This window comes from Wolffia australiana, chromosome 9, assembly GCF_029677425.1.
Source record: "Wolffia australiana isolate 7733 chromosome 9, ASM2967742v1".
Taxonomy (NCBI): domain Eukaryota; kingdom Viridiplantae; phylum Streptophyta; class Magnoliopsida; order Alismatales; family Araceae; genus Wolffia; species Wolffia australiana.
In genome coordinates this window covers 7619753-7627761 of record NC_135843.1, presented here as the reverse complement: position 1 = coordinate 7627761, position 8009 = coordinate 7619753, and positions in this window count along the sequence as shown.

Sequence of the window (8009 nt, the reverse complement as noted above, 5' to 3'; positions counted from 1 at the left end):
TAGTTCAATAATACATTTCATTTCTTGAAATTCATACATATCACGTCATACTTTGCATTTCATTTAGAACCCGTAGTGAACTTTGGGCGAGACCCTTGACCATAAAATGGTTCAAGCGAGGGCTCAAGCCCATAGTACAGTGAATGATGAGTACGTCGGGATGGATCCGATATATGATCCTAACATCGTTGACCTTCCATCAGAAGGTCCAGACCCTGATCATTTCCAGGACGTGAATCCTGAGGACTTGGAGGGTGACTTACCTCCACGCTTAGATAGGGATACCATAGCTCGAATCCCTACTCCTCCTAGTGGGTCGCCTCAACCCGTATTATTGACATGGTCTGAAGACCGTCTCTCATCTGCCACGGTGCCTATGACAAGGTCGCCGAATAGTGAGAACGTAATAGTCTCATCTGCAGAAGATCCTCACCGCCGATCGGGCAAAGCTCCGATGAGGAGTAGCCCTACAACACCACCAACCAGGGGAGTTGCACCGCCTCCAGCTATGCGACCGAACGGACCACCGGCACGCCCCTATCACCCACAACACCATTGGGAGAGTCATCATCGACGGTCACCACCGCCAGATCAGTATCGACCCCCACGATACCATGATGACCGGAGTTACCCTATGGATGGGAGTTTCCGTCCTGCGGACATTTACTATCCACCTCCATCAAACAGACATGTGCATCCTGAACGTCCTCGGAGCGACATTCCATCGTACCCCTACGGTGTTATCCCCCCACCTATGGTTGGGGGTAATCCATATGCAGCGCCCACAGCACAAGGATATCCAACTAGTTCAAGTCGACCCACGTACCAGAGCGGGATGTCAGCCATGTACGGATCTCATGGCCCGACACCGAATTTACTCCCAACTCAATGGCCTTATGTTACTCCGTCGCCACAACCATACGGTGCGCCGACAGTAAACACTCCACATGTATCACTACATGCCCCCGTGCCTACTCATGCACCCCATGATGTGTATCACACATCAGGGCCAAACCACATGCTATATACGGCATATCCCGGGCAGTCTATAATGAGATCTCCACCACCGGCTACCTACATCCCGCCACCTACTTACGTACCGACTGCACCAGCGGCCAACCAAGCGGTTCAACACAACTACATGCAGACAGCTCCACATGGATATGGTGATTACGGCCCATCGGCCGCCCCATATATGGCCCCTACACATGACCATACCGACTACCAGGGGCCACAAGATGTGCGATGCCAACCCCCGCACATACGTCAACACGAAGACGATGAGAGAAATCATCGACGGGAGGCCCATAGGGCAATGATACAAAAGAGCGTTAGAATGGAGGTTCCACTGTATGAGGGCTCAAGGAACCCTAAATATTACACGGACTTGGAGTCCAATTTGGAGAGTTATTTTCAATGGTATGACATGGATGACGATCTATGCGTGTCATACGCGGAAGTAAAACTTGGCGGACAAGCCAAGATCTTTTGGAAAAATAAGAAAGAAGTGGCACGACGCCAAGGATAACCTTCTCCAACTTGAGAACAAATGTCCAGGAAGCTGAAGGATAAGTACGTTCCAAAGCTCTGCATGACCCCCTTGCTCCTTAAGTGGATGGACCATAAACAAGGTAAACGGAAGGTTAGTGAGTACATAGAGGAATTCAAGGAATTCCGGATGTGATGTAAATTTGTGGACAGCCCACAAGTTCAAATCGCATTTTTCATTCATGGTTTGTGTAGTGACCTAGGGATTAGAGTGCTGGAACAAAGTCCAGCTATGGTAGACCAAGCCTTAAGCTTTGTTGAGAGTAATGAGTATACTATAGAAAACGTTACTCCACCACCCGTGGTTGTCACACGAGTAACCACCGTCAATAGCAATAGCGTAACTTCGACAGGGAGGATGATGAGTAGCACAGGGTGGACTAGAGGAACCACCTCCACTACTAGAGTTACCCTGCCTCCAACCACAACGGTGACGGTAGTGCAGACTGCATCGTCCATTGTGTCTACGCCCCGAGCACCGGCCGCCGCCCAAGAACCTATGCAGTGCTTCAAGTGCAAGGGTTTCGGACATCGTAGGATCGATTGCCCCTCATTACTACACATGGACATTCATGGTAATCTGGTAGAGAATATACCAGAAGATGACTTAGAGATAGATGGGTTCCCGGGATAACTTCCCGAGGAAGAGGGGTACGAAGAATCCTTAGGGTACATTCAGATTACTCCAATCAGATCCGCACCGGAAAACCCTGTAGTGAATTTGCGGAATCAGCGTAGCAGCACGGTCGCCGACAGCTTGAGCTCTTCCCGGCCCATTCCTAGTTCAGTCCCTTCACCTAGCCCTACCGTGGCATTGACAACCCCTCGGACCGGGTCTAGACAAACGAGATCGTTGACCAACCCTCATAGGGCAAATCTAGGTCAACCTGCTCCTACGCCTGAGGTTATCTTGCCACCCGCGACGAATCCAATAGGATCGTCATCGGTTGATTCAGTTCAATGTATGTCCATCTTTTATTTGTACATCAAGACCGGAGGATGTACATTTAAATTGATAGTTGATAGTTGTAGCTGCATCAATGCAGTTTCGCCGGAGACCGCCACTACACTGGGATTAACTCTAATCCCACATCCCAGTCCATACAACATCTCCTGGATAGACGCATCTACTCTACCAGTCAGAAATCAGTGTTACATCCCACTGAAGATGAGTACTTACGACGAGAAGGTATTATGCGACTGATAAGCACAATTTTACTGTGTTTTTTTACTGGTTATTTATCAGTAACATGTGTGAGGATTAAGCTTATTCAACGAATTTATAAACCTCACAAGTTAGGGCGAGTGAGGGTCGATCCACAGGGAGCAAAAGAAAACAGCAGGAAATTCCTTTTCAGTACGTTAAAGTGCAACTTAATCAAGCCGTCTATAGAGAATTTCTCAGTAGACAGATCCTTTGCCCTTTGGGGCAAAGGATCAACACCTTGGCGTGGATAACGCTGGTGGGTGTTGCGTTGCGGCCTCCTGCGGCGCTGACTATGCAGCGCGCGGCCTGCGCATCGGAATGCCTGCGCGCGCGTGCTGCGCGGCGCGTGCTGCGCGGCTGCGCGCGCGCGCGCGGCGCGCTGCGTCCGCGTGCGCGCGGCCGCGCTGCGCGCGCTGCGTGCTGCGGCGCGCTGCGCGTGCTGCACGCGTCGCGCTGCGGCGGCGCGCCGCGTGCTGCGCGCGGCTGCACGCTGTGGTGCGCGGCCGCACGGCGCTGCTGGCGTGGCTGCACGCGCTGCGCGCGCACGCTGCCGCGCGCGCTGGGCACGCGGCTGCTGCAGCGCGCGGCTGTACGCGGCGCGCGGCTGCACGCGGCTGCGCGCGTCAGGCGCGGCTGTGTGCTGCGCACCAGACGCTGGTGCACGCGCGCTGCGTGCTGCGGCGGCTGTGCACGGCTGAGCGCGGCGGCTTTGCTGCACACGGCGTGGTGGAGATGCGGAGGAGTTCTGTTCTTTAGAAGATTTGGGAAGACGATTTGAACAACAAAGGAACAAAGTTTAAACTGAAATCAAATCTAAACGAAACAATCCTCAGTTGGGAAACATTGGAAGATCTTGTGACTCTTCCAACCCAACCAAAATTGTCTGAGAAGAGAGGGATTACAGGGCTGAAGCTTGCGATTTCCCCACGTCGGGTGTCACGCCTTGCGGCGGCGTGGTTCTTCAATCCAAGCTATCTTCAGTCTGTTCTTCCTCTCCAACTCCAAAGCTCATCAGCTCCTGGAGGGTGCAGAAATCCTCTTCTCCAAGCCCTAGTTTCCTTAGAGAAAATTCTGAACACCTAAACTCCTCTCTCAAGAGAGTATTTATAGGTTTTCTCTTAAGTCATGCCCAGGGCATTTTCGTAATTTTGCCACTTGAATTTTTGCCCACTTCTGTTGATCCTCCTCTCTTCCTTGATCTTCTTAACCTGTTTCTGAATGTTCACTAGCCATAAAATGTTAAATATATTCCACTTGATTCAAAGAATCAAGTGGGGTTAGTGATTTCTTAAAACAATACATATGCATGAACTTAGCATGAATTCACAAGATAATTGTAATGAATTTAAACTTGAGAACTTGATTATTTGATGACATATTTTAGAGTCATCAAACACCCCCCAACTTAGATCATTACTAGTCCCTTAGTAATGACATGCAGGTGAGAATAAAAGATGATCTCAAGGTGAGTTTTGACTTCCGATAACTTTGATTCATGCTCTTCTCAAGGAGTATTTTCAGCAATTAAAATTGACCAGCGTAGAAGAAATTTAGGATCTATCTCAGCCTTAAACCTCAACTAAGTGCACATGATCTATGGAGTACATATAGTAAGTACATAGTATATGGAATAAGATCGAGTTAACACCCCAAGCGCACTACTGAACGAGGCGTAGAGAGTGGCATTAATGCTAGCTCAATACTATGGCTATAGTAGCATCGGCTCAAACACACGGGAGACAGCTTTTCCACCTTTATTTTATTTGGCCTTTGCTGCTTGTTGGTCATTTTTGATGACAATCAACTTTAGTACTATGATGCAAGCTTTTGCTTGTTTATGCGCAGTGCAGCTTTCACTTGATAGTTTGGTGGCGCTTATCCACTACCCATGTGCCGTCCTTAGTAGGCCGGCAGCTTGTTCCCGACGGTTATGTATCCTTCATGGGTCAGGAGCTTCACTCACGCCATAATAATACTGCCAATGAGCTAACACTAACCCTACTCTCCACTAAAGCTAAAAATTTTCGTGGCATGTAAGTGCTAACTCAACCCGAGGTGGATGGTGAGGTGAGAGAAGTATAATGGTAATAGATACGACTGTCGTGGTATGGATCGTAGTGCACCTAGCTAGGCTTACTTCACCTAGGATTCCCTAGCTGGCCACTCTTGCATTTCTACCCTTTTGAAAAGAATCGAATTATCATGCATATCATTGGACAATCATCTCCTAAGATCATCAAAAATCCATGGTTTGTGGATGCAAAAACGAAAAAAATTTCATGGATAATGCATGTAAATGTACTCCCCTCCCCCCCTCAATAAAAGGCATGTTCCTACATGACAAATCATAAATGAGAGAAAGGAGAAAGGAATACCAAACCATGGAAGGAAGGGCAGCGATCAGCATGCGTGTTGTCCAGTGACGTGTTAGGTGGGCGTGGATCGGAGTGGCTGCACACGAGAATAGAAACAAAAACGCAGAAACAAAAACAAAACAAGGAAAGTAATCAAGCAGAGAGAATATGAAATGTAGTAAAAACAAAAACTAATCGGATCATGAGCTATCATGCGATGGCTTTTCTAACGTAATATTCATGGGGCTGTGAAGATCTTCTTCTTCTAAGTAGGGTTTGAGCCGTTGCTCACAGTGAATCGTCTTTGAGACGTAGGATCTAAAATTGTAACGGCTCCATTCTCAAAAACCTGTTGAACAAGGAAGGGACCATCCCATCGCGTTTTCAATTTACCTGGAAAGAGTTTTAGTCTAGAGTTGTAAAGCCATACTTTTTGATTCTCCACAAAAATTCTTCTCCTCAAGCTCTTGTCATGAAACATCTTCATCTTGGCTTTATAAATCTTTGAATTCTCATAAGCCTCATTTCTTAACTCTTCCAACTCATTCAATTGAAGAAGTCTATGCTTGCCGGCTCTATCCAAATCTAGGTTGAGTTTTCTAATAGCCCAAAGGGCCTTGTGTTCTAACTCAAGTGGTAGGTGACAAGCTTTGCCAAAGATAAGGCGGAAGGGAGACATGCCGAGAGGGGTTTTGTAAGCTGTCCTATAAGCCCATAACGCCTCGTCTAGCTTCCTGGACCAATCTTTCCCATCTGGACGCACTATTTTCCTCAAAATTTTCTTCACCTCTCTATTGCACAATTCAACTTGTCCATTGGCTTGAGGATGATATGGGGTAGTGACTCGATGATGAACACCAAACTTTTTGAGGAGATTCCTAAAGTTGTAATTCGTGAAGTGTGAACCTCCATCACTAATGATCGCTCGTGGGCATCCATATCTATAAAAAATGTGTTCTCAATAAAATTGGTCACTACCTTACTGTCATTGGTTTTGGAGGGAATGGCTTCTACCCATTTGGAGACGTAGTCAACAGCCATCAAGATGTATTCATAACTGTTAGAACTAGAAATGGACCCATAAAATCAATTCCCATAAATCAAATATTTCCACTTCTAAGATGGGTTGTAGGCATTCTATCTTTCCTATTGATATTGATGGATGCTTGGCATGCTAAACAACTGTTATAAAATTTCTGCGCGTCATGAAATAATGTAGGCCAAAAGAAACCCGATTCAACAATCTTATGAGCTGTTACCTTGGCCGAGTAGTGACCCCCTCCTGGTTTTGCATGGCAGAATTCTAGGATGCTTCGTTGCTCGCTCTCGGGGACGCATCGTCGGAGAATTTGATCTTGTCCTTGGTGAAACAGCTCCGGATCTTCCCAAAAATAAAATCGCGCATCCTTGAGTAGCTTTTTTCTCGTGGGAAGTCCAACCTGTAGGAATTTGTCCTGAAACTAAAAAGTTGACAATATGTGCATACCAAGGAACGAATGTTCCTTGTGCAGTTAGGACAAATTCATCAGAAATGCATCATTAATTTGTTCAGGTGGGGCCTATGATTCGTGAGAGATGGTCGGCTACTACATTTTCACACCCTTTCTTGTCTTTAATTTCCAAATCAAATTCCTGTAATAAAAGCACCCATCTAATCAATCTCGGTTTAGCCTCTTTCTTCGTTAACAAGTATCTAATAGCTGCATGATCAGAATAAACAGTTATTTTACTACCTAGTAAATAAGACCTAAACTTTTCTAAAGCAAAAATAATGGCCAGCAGCTCCTTTTCGGTGGTGGTGTAATTCAGTTGTGCGTCCACTAAGGTCCTGCTGGCGTAGTAGATCACCACGGGTTTCTTATCAATTCTTTGGCCTAACACTGCACCTACTGCAAAATCAGAAGCGTCGCACATTAGTTCAAAAGGAAGGGTCCAATCGGGCCCTTGCAGGATAGGCGCATTAACCAAAGCTTCTTTCAATTTATAAAATGCATCTTTAGCCTCTAGTGTTAGTTCAAAATCATTATTTTTAGACGATAAAAGGTTTGTAAGAGGTTTAGAAATTTTAGCAAAATCAAGGATAAAACGTCTATAGAAACCCGCGTGGCCGAGGAAACCCCTAAGGGTTTTTAGGTTGGTTGGAGGTGGAAGGCCCTGGATGATTTCAATTTTGGCCTTGTCCACTTCCAATCCACGGTTGCTGACCGTGTGTCCCAGCACTACTCCCTCCTGCACCATGAAATGAGATTTTTCCCAACTTAGGACAAGGTTGGACTCAATGCACCTCTTCAATACTTTGGTGAGGCTTAGGAGGCAGTTCTCAAAGGTAGATCCAAATACTGAAAAATCATCCATAAATATTTCTAAACATTCACCTACTAAATCAGAAAATAGGGCATTCATACATCGCTGAAATGTGGCGGGGGCATTGCATAACCCGAAGGGCATACGCCTGAAGGCATATGTCCCTCTGGGACTCGTAAATGTTGTCTTCTCTTGATCATCAGGATGGATGTTTACTTGGTTGTATCCTGAATAACCATCAAGAAAACAAAAATATTGCTGCCCTGACAGTTTTTCTAGTATTTGATCTATGAAGGGTAGTGGTAGTGATCCTTCTTTGTCGCCTTATTTAATTTCCTGTAATCAATGCACACCCTCCACCCTGTGGTCAATCTTTTCTGCACCTCTTCCCTTTTTCGCTCACTTCTACGGTAATTCCAGATTTCTTTGGTACCATGTGTACAGGACTCACCCATCTACTGTCGGATATAGCATAAATTATTCCTGCATTCAACCACTTAATCACTTCTTTCTCAAGAACTTCTCTCATGTAAGGGTTGAGTCTCCTTTGATGCTCTCTACAAGGTTTTGCTTCCTCTTCTAAAAATATCCTATGT